Consider the following 12,263-nt stretch of genomic DNA (forward strand, 5'->3'; position numbering starts at 1 on the left):
CTTTCTTCTTATTGTATTTTTTTGGAATAGTTTGGGAAGGATAGAAGTTAGTTCTTCCATAACTGTTTTGTAAAATTTTCCTGTGAAGCCATCCTGTCTAGGGCTTTTGTTTGCCAGTAGTTTTTTTATTACTGCTTCTATTTCACTAGACGTTTTCAGTCTATTCAGGCTTTCTGCTTCTTATTGATTCAGTTTTGGATGATTATATGTTTCCAGATATTTCTCTGTTTTACTAGGTTGTCAAATTTTTGTCATACATTTGTTCACAGTAATTTCTTACAATCCCTTTTATATCTGTGTTATCAGTTATGATCTCCTCTTTCATTTCTGATTTTATTTAATTGGCCCTCTCTCTTTTTTTCTTGATAAGCCTAGTTAAAGACTTGTCAGTTTTGTTTAACTTTTCAAAAAACCAGCTCCTGCTTTTATTTATCCTTTGAATTGTTTATTTAGTCTCTACGTCATTTGATTCTGCTCTGTTATTGATAATTTCCTTCCTTCTACTTGCTCTGGCCTTTGTTGTTTCTCTAGTTCCTATAGTTGTAGGGTTAGATTTTTTTATTTTAGATTTTTCTATCCTTCTTAGGTAGGCTTGTTTTTCTATGAACTTTCCTCTTAGGACTGCTTTTGCCGTGTCTCATAGGTTTTGGGCTGTTATGTATTTATTATCATTAGTTTCCAGAAACTTTTTGATTTCTTCCTTGATGTCATTGTTAACCCATTCATTATTTAAGAGCATGTTTTCCATTCTTCATGAGTTTGAATGCTTTTCAGGTTTTTCCTTAAGGTTTATTTCCAGTTTCAAGCCATTGTGATCTGAGATGATGTTTTATATAATTTCAGTTTTCTTGAATTTGTTAAGGCTTGTTTTGTCTCCTATCATGTGGTCTATCTTGCAAATGTTCTATGTAGACTTGAAGAGAATATATATTCTGCTTCTTTGGTGAGAAAAGTTCTGTTTATATTAATTAAGTCCATCTGATTTGGAGGTTTGTTCAGTGCTGCAATATCCTTGTTGTTTCTTTTTTTGAAAGATCTATCCATTCTTGAAAATGGAGTGTTAAAATCCCCTACTTGGGTGTGTTGCTGTCAATATTCTTCCTGAAATCCTCCAATATTTTTTCTCATATATTTGAATGCTCCTTTGTTGGGCTCATATGTTTACAAGGTTTATATCTTTTAGATGGATTGTTCCCCTAAGCATTATGAAATGCCCTTCTTTATCTTTTTATGGCCTTTGTTGTGCAATCTATTCTGTCTGATATAAGTATTGCTATCCCTGCTCTTTTTTCATATCCATTTGCTTGAAGTAATTTTTTCCCTCCCTTCACTTTCAGTCTGTGTATGTCATTTATTTTGAGTTGGGTCTCTTGTAGACAACATATATGTGGATCATTTTTTTGTATCTGTTTGGCCACCCTATGTCTTTTGATTGGAGCTTTTAATCCATTTACATTTAACATTATTATTGATAGGTATTTATTCATTGTAACTTTTTCCCTTTGTACCTGTGTTCCTCTCCTCTCTTCTTCTTCTTCTTAAAGCATTCACTTTAGCATCTCTTGCAATGCTGGTATGGTGGAGATGTATTTTTTTAGTTTTCCTTTGTCTGGGAAACTCCTTATTTCACCTTCCATTTTGAAAGAGAGCCTTGGTGGGTAGAGTGTTCTTGGTTGTAGGCCTTTGCTTTTCATTGCTTGGAATATTTTTTGCCATCCCTTTTGGCTTATAGTGTTTCTGTTAGGAAATCAGCTGATAACCTTATTGGGGCTCCCTTGTATGTTATTTGCTGTTTTTCTGCTAATGCCTTAAAGATTCTCTTTTTGTCTTTGAATGTTGCCATTTTAATTATGATGTGCCTTGGAGTGGGCCTTTTGGGGTTCATCTTTATTGGGACCCTCTATGCTTCCTCTACTTGTGCCACTTTTTCTCTCCTCATGTTCAGGAAGTTTTTTCATTAGTTTTTCAATCGGGTTTTCTATACCTTGCTCTTCTTCTTCTCTTTCTGGTCTCCCTATGATATGGATATTATATGTTTCATGTTGGTGTGCAGTTCTCTTAAACACTCTTCATTCTTTTCAGTTTTTTTTTATTTTGTTGCAGTGTCTGGAAATTTTTTTCTACATGGTCCCTAGCTCACTGATCTGATCCTCTGCTTCATTTAGCCTGCTTTTGATTCCTTCTACTGTGTTTTTCAGTTCAGAAATTGTATATTCTTCATTTCCTCCTGGCTCTTATTGACAGTTTCTATGTCATTTTTAATGTTGATGTAGTTCTCCATAAGTCTTTGTAGTTTCTCTGAAGTTCCTTTTAGTTCCCCTGGAGTTGTTATAGTTTTCTCTGAGTTTGTTGAGTTCATTGAGCTTTCTCATTACCATTGTTTTGAATTACATGTCTGATAGTTTGCTTGCCTCTATTTCACCTATCCCTCATTCTGGGAATTCCTCCTCTCCTTTTCATGGGGTTTTGTTTCTTCATCTTTCCACTTTAGGTGACTCTTTTTGTTTGTTTCTGCTACTTAAGTTGATTTGTTTTTATATCCTTTGTGGTGTGACCTTTTTTAGTAGGAATCCTGTGGGATTCAATGGTGCAGGCTCCTTAATCTCCTGAACTTGGTGCTCTTGGGATGCCTTTTATTTGGAATCTCTGGCAGTATTTTGGTTTTGGTTGTTGTTGTGTTGCTTTTTGGTGGGTACTTACCTTCAAGCACCTGACTGAGAGTCACTTTGCCCACCTTGTCTTGTAGAGAGTTGTTTTACTGCCTCTGGCTAATGCTACTTGGAGGTGAGTAGTTTGCCTAAGAGATTTCCCCCATAGCACTGGGGATGAGTCTGCACTGGATCTGGTCTGCTGCTCCCCGAGCTTTTTCTCCTAAACCAGCAACCAAAACTTTTTCCAAGCACCCTTAATTCACCTCACACTTCTTCAGCCACAACCCATATCAAGCAGGACAAGTGAACTCCCTTATGCCGACCGGGGGTGGGCAGGCAGGCAGTGCACGGCGGCCAGTAGGCTGAGGATGCTCCTTTGCATGTGGGTGGGGTGTATGGTGGGGCAAGTGCTCTACTGCACATGTGCTCCTCAAGAATCTCGCCCCACCCCTAGTCTTTCTTTCAATCCATAAAAAACAATTTTAAAAAATACGCTGCTCCTTGCCTCTCAGAGCCAGAAGCCATCTGGCCAACTCCTGGCTCTGCCAGAGGGCACAACCTTGATGTCCACCCCTGACTCCTCTTGGGGGAAACCTAGAGTCATCGTAAAATCTTTTTGCACTGCAGCTTCTCCCCAGGGAGCCAAGCCAGTCAGAACTCATGTCTCTCCCATGTGTCCTCCGTGATCCTCACCAGACTGGTCGCTCCAAGTCAACCTCCTCTGCCACCAGCAGTGTCAAGGCTCAACTGCAACCAATATCCAGATATTAACTGAGATGATCTGTCCACAATTATCAAACACTGCAGACCAGTCTTGGGAGCAAGCAAGTGCAGCCTACCCTCACTCCTCTGCCATCTTCTCTCCCCCTATCTCTTAACTTTTGCCATATTTTTCATTAGAAGCAAATCACAGTCCTCCCCACAAAAAAGCAATGAAATTATATAGGTCATGATAATTGGAAATACCTTAGGGTTTTTCTGCGATAGGATTTTAAATTCCTTGTTTTAAAATTCATGTAAAATACTATTTTAGAATTTTATACCTAGTTAATATTTAATACAAAGAAATATTTTCACAACTGTAAAATATTCTTTTATGTTTATAGTACAACTCTGAATTGGCCATTTCTCTCTGTCAAATATATACATGATTTCAAAATGGCTCACCACCAGACTAAATACAGCCTAACATGGTACTTAATATTCTCCAAAATCTGACAAAACCTGAACATCTAACCATTTCTCTCCATTATTCTAATACACACCACACACACACACACACACACACACTTAACTACATGTCTCACACTTGCCTATATATTTGTCAATACACATCCTTTTGCCTTCTCCATCTCTTTGAAGCATATTTGTATCTTTACCACTTCCATTACATTTTTCTTGTTTCTTTCCTCTTTAGGCAATCCAAGAGTTTTAATGCATAGTCTCATATCTGTACAGATATCCTTTCATATAAGAGTATCTTAAGACATATTTACTAACTATAAATACTTGTTGATTTCAAACAGTGGTCAGTTTGAGAGCCATATTTGGTTTTTCCAATAATATTCTTCATAAATTATCCACTTTTGTGTTAACTCTGTAATCTGAAGTGCACCTCAAATAACCTTAAGTTATCTTTAAGAATTCACTACCACTTACACATTTGAAACCGATCGCACATAGGAAAAACGTGACTAATGTGGTCTAGAGGGTGGGTTGTGGGAGATAACTTTTAAGGGTCCTTAATGATTCCTGACTTCTGGTTTTATACCATTGTGTTTTTCCCTCCCATATTTACCAGAGTTGGTCTATATGACCTATAGAATATGGAACAAATAAAGGTATGTTGCTTTTCAGATTGGGTTATAGAAAATATTAAGACATCTGTCTTGGGTATTCTTTCTCTTTTGTTTCCCTCCCTGCCCCCTCCCTTTTCCTTTCTGTCTGGGGAAGACTTGCTGTCATGGAGAGGCCCATGTCATAAGGAATAAATCCTCTGACCTAATTGGCCAGACCTACAACTTCCTGAGAAACCTTAAGCTTACACGTCCTAGCTGAACTACCTCTGTGATTGTGTGAGATAAATAACCTTTGTTCTAAGTTACTAAGTTTATATGAAATATAAAATTAATAAATTATATAATATCTTACCTCTAAAATTATTTCCACAAATGTTATCACTGTCCTTGTCTTTTTGCAGGGAATACAAAGACTAATAGTGTACTGAATATATGGTCTATAAGTAAGTATAATGGAATAAGCATGTATATTTATGATAGTAAGCCAAGTGAGAAGAAAATATAAAATGTGTATTCACCTGGAAAACTAATTTTATAATATATAGAGGCCACTTTTAATCTCTTGCTCACTGATCACATCAATGTTGGGGTCAAGCTTACTTAGGACTGCATAGGTCTAGGTGTTGGATTGCTACTGGTTCTTTTATAGTAGAGCTATTTAGAATAGTTAAAAACACTCTTATCTTTACAGAATCTGAGCTTGTAGAATCTATTCTACTAATCTAATATGATAGTTTCCTGTTTTTCTTTCTTAATGTCTTTAGAGTTGTATAAAATAGAGTTTCATGAAAGCATCTAGATATATGTACATGTATTTGAAGTGCTATGCTTTCAAGTATTTAGTTCACTAGGAAAATAATACATGTGATCTCTAGAACAGTTAATTGAGAACGATGTTTCAGAAAAGGAACATATTTGTTACAAATTCACATTAAGCTGTCATTCCATATTTCATTTCTATTTATTTACTGTGATGATAAAACCTGAGCAAAAATATGGTTTTATATTAAATTAAAAAATAAGAACTTGTTCTTATCGTCGTCGTCGGCAGCCGTCCGTCTCGAGAGACGATGGCGTAGCTTCTTGAGAGTCTATCTGCACCGCCGAGAATGGCTGTGCAGTCCGATTCGGGAGTGACAATCCCTGCCGCACTTGGTACAGGTGAAGGCGGATGGCCGTTGTTGCTGCTGTTGAGGCTGCTTCCGCCTCGATCTTTTCTGGACCGCCTCCTCGTTGCGCGCAGCCTCTGCACGTGACGTACCTTGCCTGACCGCGAGCCTCCAGGCTAGGCGGTCGTCTGCTTGAACTTCCCATGTGTTGAGATTGATGGAGCATTGTGTCATGTCCTTTTTGCAGATGTCTTTGAACTGCAGTTTTGGGCGCCCTGTCATCCTCTTGCCTTCTGCTAGCTCGCCGTAGAGGAGGTCTTTGGGGATACGGCCTGCATCCATTCTTTTGACATGGCCGAGCCACCTGAGGCGTCTCTCGCTAAGAACTGCATGCAAACTGCTCATATTGGCTCGCTTCAGCACCTCGGTGTTGGGGACCTTATCCTGCCAGGCGACATGCAGGACGCGTCGCAGGCACCTCATGTGGAAGCTGTTGAGTTTCCTTTCGTGCCTTGCGTAGGTGGTCCACGTCTCGCTGCCATAGAGGAGAGTGCTGAGTACGCAGGCTTGGTAGATGTGCAGTCTGGTTTTCTCAGTGAGGCTGGACTTGTTCCACGCTCGCCGGTTCAGTCTGGCCATAACTGTGGCTGCCCTGGCGATTCTCCGGTTGACCTCCAAGTCGACTGACAGAGAGCTCGAGATGGTGGACCCGAGGTAAGTGAAGTCGTTGACAACCTCCAGGGTGTATCCGTCGATGGTGATGCATGGGGGAGTCCCCGTGCCTTGAGCCATAACATTCGTCTTCGTCAGGCTGATGGCTAGTCCGAACTCCTTGCATGCGTGGGAAAGGCAAGTGACTAGCTGCTGGAGTCCCCCTTCGGAGTGTGATGTCAAAGCTGCGTCGTCAGCGAAGAGCATCTCACGGATGAGCACCTCTTTGACTTTGGTCTTGGCTCGTAGACGGGCCAGGTTGTAGAGCTTGCCATCAGATCTGGTGTGAATGAAGACACCCTCGCTGCAGTCCTTAAAGGCGTATTGGAGGAGCATGGAGAAGAAGATTCCGAACAGTGTAGGCGCGAGGACGCAGCCCTGCTTTACTCCGCTGCTGACTGGGAAGGCCTCAGAGGTTGCGCCATTGTAGGACACCGTGCTGTGCATGTTGTCATGAAAGGACATGACCACAGCAAGCAGATGTGGTGGACAGCCAATCTTCCGTAGCAAGCTGAAGAGTCCGCTTCGACTGACCAGATCAAACGCCTTCGTGAGGTCAATAAAGGCGAGGTAGAGTGGTTTATGCTGCTCGTGACACTTCTCCTGCAGCTGGCGTAGGGAGAAGATCATGTCCACTGTTGATCGGCCAGCTCTGAAGCCACACTGGGACTCTGGGTAGACGCGGGAAGCAAGGGTCTGCAGGCGGGCAAGAGCGACCCGGCGAATACTTTGCTGACGACGCTGAGGAGAGAGATGCCCCGGTAGTTGTTGCAGTCGCTGCGGTCTCCTTTGTTCTTGTACATGGTGATAATGTTGGCGTCTCTCATATCCTGGGGGATGTAACCCTCCTTCCAGCAGAGACAGAGTAGATGGTGGAGCGGCTGTAGCAGGACTGGTTTCCCGCTCTTTAGGATTTCTGGAGGGATTCCGTCGCTTCCTGGTGCTTTCCCGCAAGCGAGGCGGTCGATGGCTTTGCCGAGCTCTGCCGCAGTAGGTGGGGTGTCTAGCTCCTCCATGACTGGTAGGTCTGGGATGGCTTTAAGAGCAGTGTCTGTTACGGTGTTCTTCGTTGCGTACAGCTCGAGGTAGTGCTCGGTCCACCGCCGCATTTGCTGTTCCTGGTCAGTGATGACCTCACCTGCCTTGGACTTAAGGGGGGCGATCTTGGAGGGGATTGGGCCTGTTGCCTTCTTGATACCCTCATACATTCCTCGTGCGTTGCCTATATCGGCGGCTTCCTGAATGCTTCTGCACAGGTTTAGCCAATAGGTGTTGGCACAGTGGCGGGCGGTCTTCTGGACTTTGTTCCTGGCAGCCCGTAGAGCTTGAAGTGTATTGGGAGTGGGCGTGACCTTGTAAGCCAGTAGGGCCTTCCTCTTAGCCTCGATCACGGGTTCCATTTCTTCCCAGTGAGCCTCGTACCAGTCAGCGTTCTTCCGCTCTTTCTTCCCGTAAGCAATAATGGCGGAGTTGTATATGGCGTCGCGGAGACGTGGCCAATTGGATTCGATAATGTCATCTGCCGCCACTCCCTCGCCGAGTGCATCTTCCATCTTGTTGATGAATTGCTGGGTCTTAACTGGGTTGCTGGCACAACTGGTGTTGATGCGTGGGCGACCCTTCATCTTGGAGTGGTGCAACCTCTTCGGCATTATGCGCACCTTGCTTACCACGAGGGCATGGTCCGTGTCACAGTCTGCACTGTGGTAGCTGCGGGTGAGGAGGGTGCTGCCAATATCCGTTCTTCTGGTGATGACGAGGTCAAGCTGGTGCCAATGGCGGGAGCGGGGGTGCCTCCATGACACCTGGTGGATCTCTTTGCACTTGAAGAATGTGTTTGTCACGCACAGGCCGTGGTGACACAAAAGCTCAAGCAGTCGCTGACCATTCTCATTGATCTTTCCTCTCCCAAAGTTTCCAAGGCAGGTGGGCCAGGCCATGTGGTCGGCTCCTACTCTTGCGTTGAAGTCTCCAAGGAGATAGAGCGCGTTACTTCTGGGAATCTTGGATAACGCTTCGTCCAGTGCATGGTAGAACTGTTCTTTCTCTTCGGTGGTGGCGCAGAGGGTTGGGGCATACGCGCTAAGAATGCTGACTGGGCCGAAAGTTGTTGACAATCGGAGGGTAAGTAATCTCTCTGTGCCTCCTGTGGGTGGCTCTATGGAGTTAACAAGCGTGTTCTTCACAGCGAACCCAACACCGTGCTGTCTTGGTTGGTCCGGAGACTTCCCTTGCCAGTAGAAGGTGTAGTTGGTTTCTCTGATAGTTCCGTTGTTGGCCAACCGGGTCTCCTGTAGAGCCGCAATGTCGATGTTTAGTCGTGCCAGTTCCCTATCGATGACAGTGGTTTTCCTGGCATCCTTGATCCACGGAAGGTCTGCAGTAAGTCCGGGGCACATGGTCCTGATGTTCCAGCTAGCGAGGCGAAGAGCCGGAGGCTTCTTTCTTGTTGTTTGCTTGGAATTAACTGGTGTGGGTGTTTTGTGGCCCACTTTTCGAGAGGCGCCTCTCTGATCCCCACGCACCCAGTGGGGCAGGCGAGCCATGGCGAGACGGTAGCTGTCCAGTGAGGTGCGATGACCTCTCCCACCGTCAGAGGAGACCCCTGGCGCTCGTTTCCTTCGCCAATCGGATGAGCTTATAACCGGTATCTGTCTCCTCCCGTGTTGAGTCGACATCTTGCGATGACGCTGGAGTGTCCTCTCAAGTGAAACTGAAGCTACAGAGCCTGGGCAGGGTGATATGGAGGGTCTGCTGTTGCCCATGCAGCAGACCCCCCCTCTCTTCGCAGCTGAAGGGTCCAAGGGAAAGACAAAGTCAATACAGCTTGGCTTCAGACCAAAACATGAGAATTTATATTTATAGTTAAATTGTTGGCTTGGCTTGGAATGATCCACTAGTACAATTTTTGATACCATTTTACAAAATATAAAAATATGGATTTTAACTGACTGCTTTTCAGTTCAACTGAACATTATGTATATTTTTAATGGTTTTATTTGCTGGGAGGAGAACCATTTAATAACCTGCTTTTTACAGTCCCTTTCAAATCTGAACCAATATCACTCATTACAAAGTTCATGCTTTGGGAGATATTTTCATGACATCTAACAATATTGCCCTACATTACTTGCAACTAGTTTTTAATGGTTACATATTCCAAAATGGTTGTTATTCAAATTTACTGTTTGTGTTTTGGTTAAAATCTCATCCAGAAGCTATACTTAAAATGTCATATAAATTTGTATGAAAAGATTCACTGAAACAATTGTTATATTAGAAATTGTATGAAAATGTTATAGGAGAAAAGCTATGCAGCTTGAGGGTTTTTACTGTTTATCCCCTTGTATCATATCTGAGGGGTGAATATAAAACCTCATTTTTAAATATATTTTATTGATTATGTTGTTACAGTAGTTCTAATTTTTTCCCCTTTGCTCCCCTCTGCCCAGTACCCCCCTTCGTTCCAGAAATTCCAGTCCCCTTAGTTCATGTCCATAGGTCAAGCATATAAGTTCTTTGGCTTCACCCTTTCCTATATTATTCTTTACTTCTCCTTATTTATTTTGTACCACCTGATTATGCTTCTTAGTCCCTGCACCATTTCCCCTTTTCTCCTCCTCCCCCCTCCCAGCTGATAACCCTCCAAATGATCCCCATACCTATGATTCTGTTTCTATTCTGGAGCGCTTAGGTGGATTTTGTTTTTATTTTTTAGATTCAGTTGTTGATAGTTGTGAGCTTGTTGTCATTTTAGTGTTCATAGTTTTTATCTTCTTTATCTTAAGTAAGTCCCTTTGACATTTCATATAATAATGGCTTGGTGATGATGAACTCCTTTAGCTTCACCTTGTCTGGGAAGCACTTCATCTGCCCTTCCATTCTAAATGAAAGCTTTGTTGGATAGAGTAATTTTGGTTGTAGGTTGCTTTTCATTACATTGAATACTCCTTGCCAGTCCCTTCTTGCCTGCAAAGTGTCCTCTGAGCAATCAGCTGATAGTCCTATAGACACGCCCCTGTAGGCAACTCTCTGCCTCTCTCTTGCTCTCCCCAGAACTCTGTATTTATCTTTCATCTTTGGCATCTCAATCATGATGCGTCCTGGTGTGGTCTCTTCTGGGTCCAGCTCGCCCAGGACCCTCCGTGCTTCCCGGACCTGTAAGTCCAACTCCTTCGCAAAATTTGGGTAGTTTTCATAATTTTTTTCAATTATTGCTTCCTAATTCTGCACTTGTTGACTGTTTTTTTCTTCCTTATGTTCCAAATCATTGATTTGAACCCCAGTTTCTTTCCCTTCACCATTGATTTTGTGTAAATTTTCCTTCATTTCACTTAGCATAGCCTTCATTTTTTTCTCTTATTCATTTGCCATACTCAAGCATATATGTCAAGCCTGTGAGCATTTTATCACCAGTGTGTTGAATTCTGCATCTGTTAGGTTGTCTATCTCCTCATCTGTTAGGTTGGCTATCTCCTTGTCGCTTAGTTCTCCCACTGGAACCTTGATCCGTTCCCCCTTTTGGGCCACACTTCTCTGTCTCCTCATTCCAACAGGCTCCTGTGCTTGTTTGCCTCTGCGTCCCAGGTAGAGCCATTGCCCCTGTTATGTTGTAAGGGGCGAGCCTTAGGGATTCATCAGTACAAGGTGACCTGTTTCAATACGTTGTGGTGTTGTATGTGGGGGAGGGGTCTGAGAGGAAACAATGGCACCTGCTGAGCACTCACCTTTTTCCAGGCACCTCTCCCACTTCCACATTGGACTGGCACTCCTCTAGCTGCTGCTCTGACCGTCGTTCCCAGAGTGGGAGGGTCTGTGGATGTTCTAGGGCTGTGGGGGCCCTTTAAACAAGTGGACTCTGCTGAAACTGGCAGTTTCTGCCTCCACCCCCACCCCCACTGGTCTGCACAGTCAGAAGCAATGGGGCTTGATTTTCCCTGGTGCTGGAACCATGAGCTGTGAGGTCCAGTGAAGAGTTGGGAATACTCCCCAGGTGTCCCTCCTGACTTTTAAAATGTGCGACTGCACTTTCTGCCAGCCTGCCACTGTTGCTGCTGCTTCCACGGCTGCTGTGACCACCACACCGCATCTGCTCCACCCAAGCTCCACCACTCCTACCTGTCTGAATGAGTATTTTTTCTTTATATCTTTGTTTGCTAGACTTCCATGCAGTTTGATTTTCTGGAACTTCTGGTTGTTTCTAGTTTTAAAGTAGTTGTATTCCTTCTTAGTTGTGGAGGGAGACACAGCATGTCTGTCTAAGTCTTCATCTTAGCCAGAAGTCTGAAACCTCATTTTTAAATCTTGGTAATTCAAGATTTTACTATTGTCTGCTGGATAACAGAGAACTATTATTGTAGGTGTAGTATAAAGTATAGTTAAGGTCTGAAACTTCCCTTTAGCTATCAGCCTTATTAAGGATCTCTGTGTGTTTTGAACTTATCACCTAGTATTGTACAAGCAATGCATTTGAGAACCTGGAGAGAGCTTTCTTTCCCTTTACTGTGGCTTTGTTAGACCTTTCTCATATTTTTGCTCTTGATATGCCTTATTTAACTTTCTAGCTGCAACTCACAGCACAGTAGGTCTAATACAGATTGACACCTTTGCCTGAAGGCTAATTGAAACTTGTGTCTCTGAGTTGCTAATGCTCACTGAACCATTTTATTGAAGATAAAGTAAATAAAATAGATTGCCATATGAAAATTCTCTGAAATCAAATAAAATAATTTGGCAGATCTAAGCCCATGAAAAAGGCAGTGCAGTGAGACAGATGCAAAAACTTTTTATGTTCAGTATACTTGTACTAAGATATAAATATTCTTAGTTTTGCCCATACAATTAAGTGTTAAACATAATTCTCAATTTTATTTTTGGTCTTAAACAAAGTAATATGAATAAAAACTTTTGTGAAGATTTTTTTCCTGTCTTTTTTTAACACTTAAGTGCATGGATCAGTAGCCTCAAAAAATTTAATAAACAACACTTGCTAA

This window comes from Furipterus horrens, unplaced genomic scaffold (assembly GCF_987537825.1).
Source record: "Furipterus horrens unplaced genomic scaffold, mFurHor1.1.pri manual_scaffold_9, whole genome shotgun sequence".
NCBI classification, from domain to species: domain Eukaryota; kingdom Metazoa; phylum Chordata; class Mammalia; order Chiroptera; family Furipteridae; genus Furipterus; species Furipterus horrens.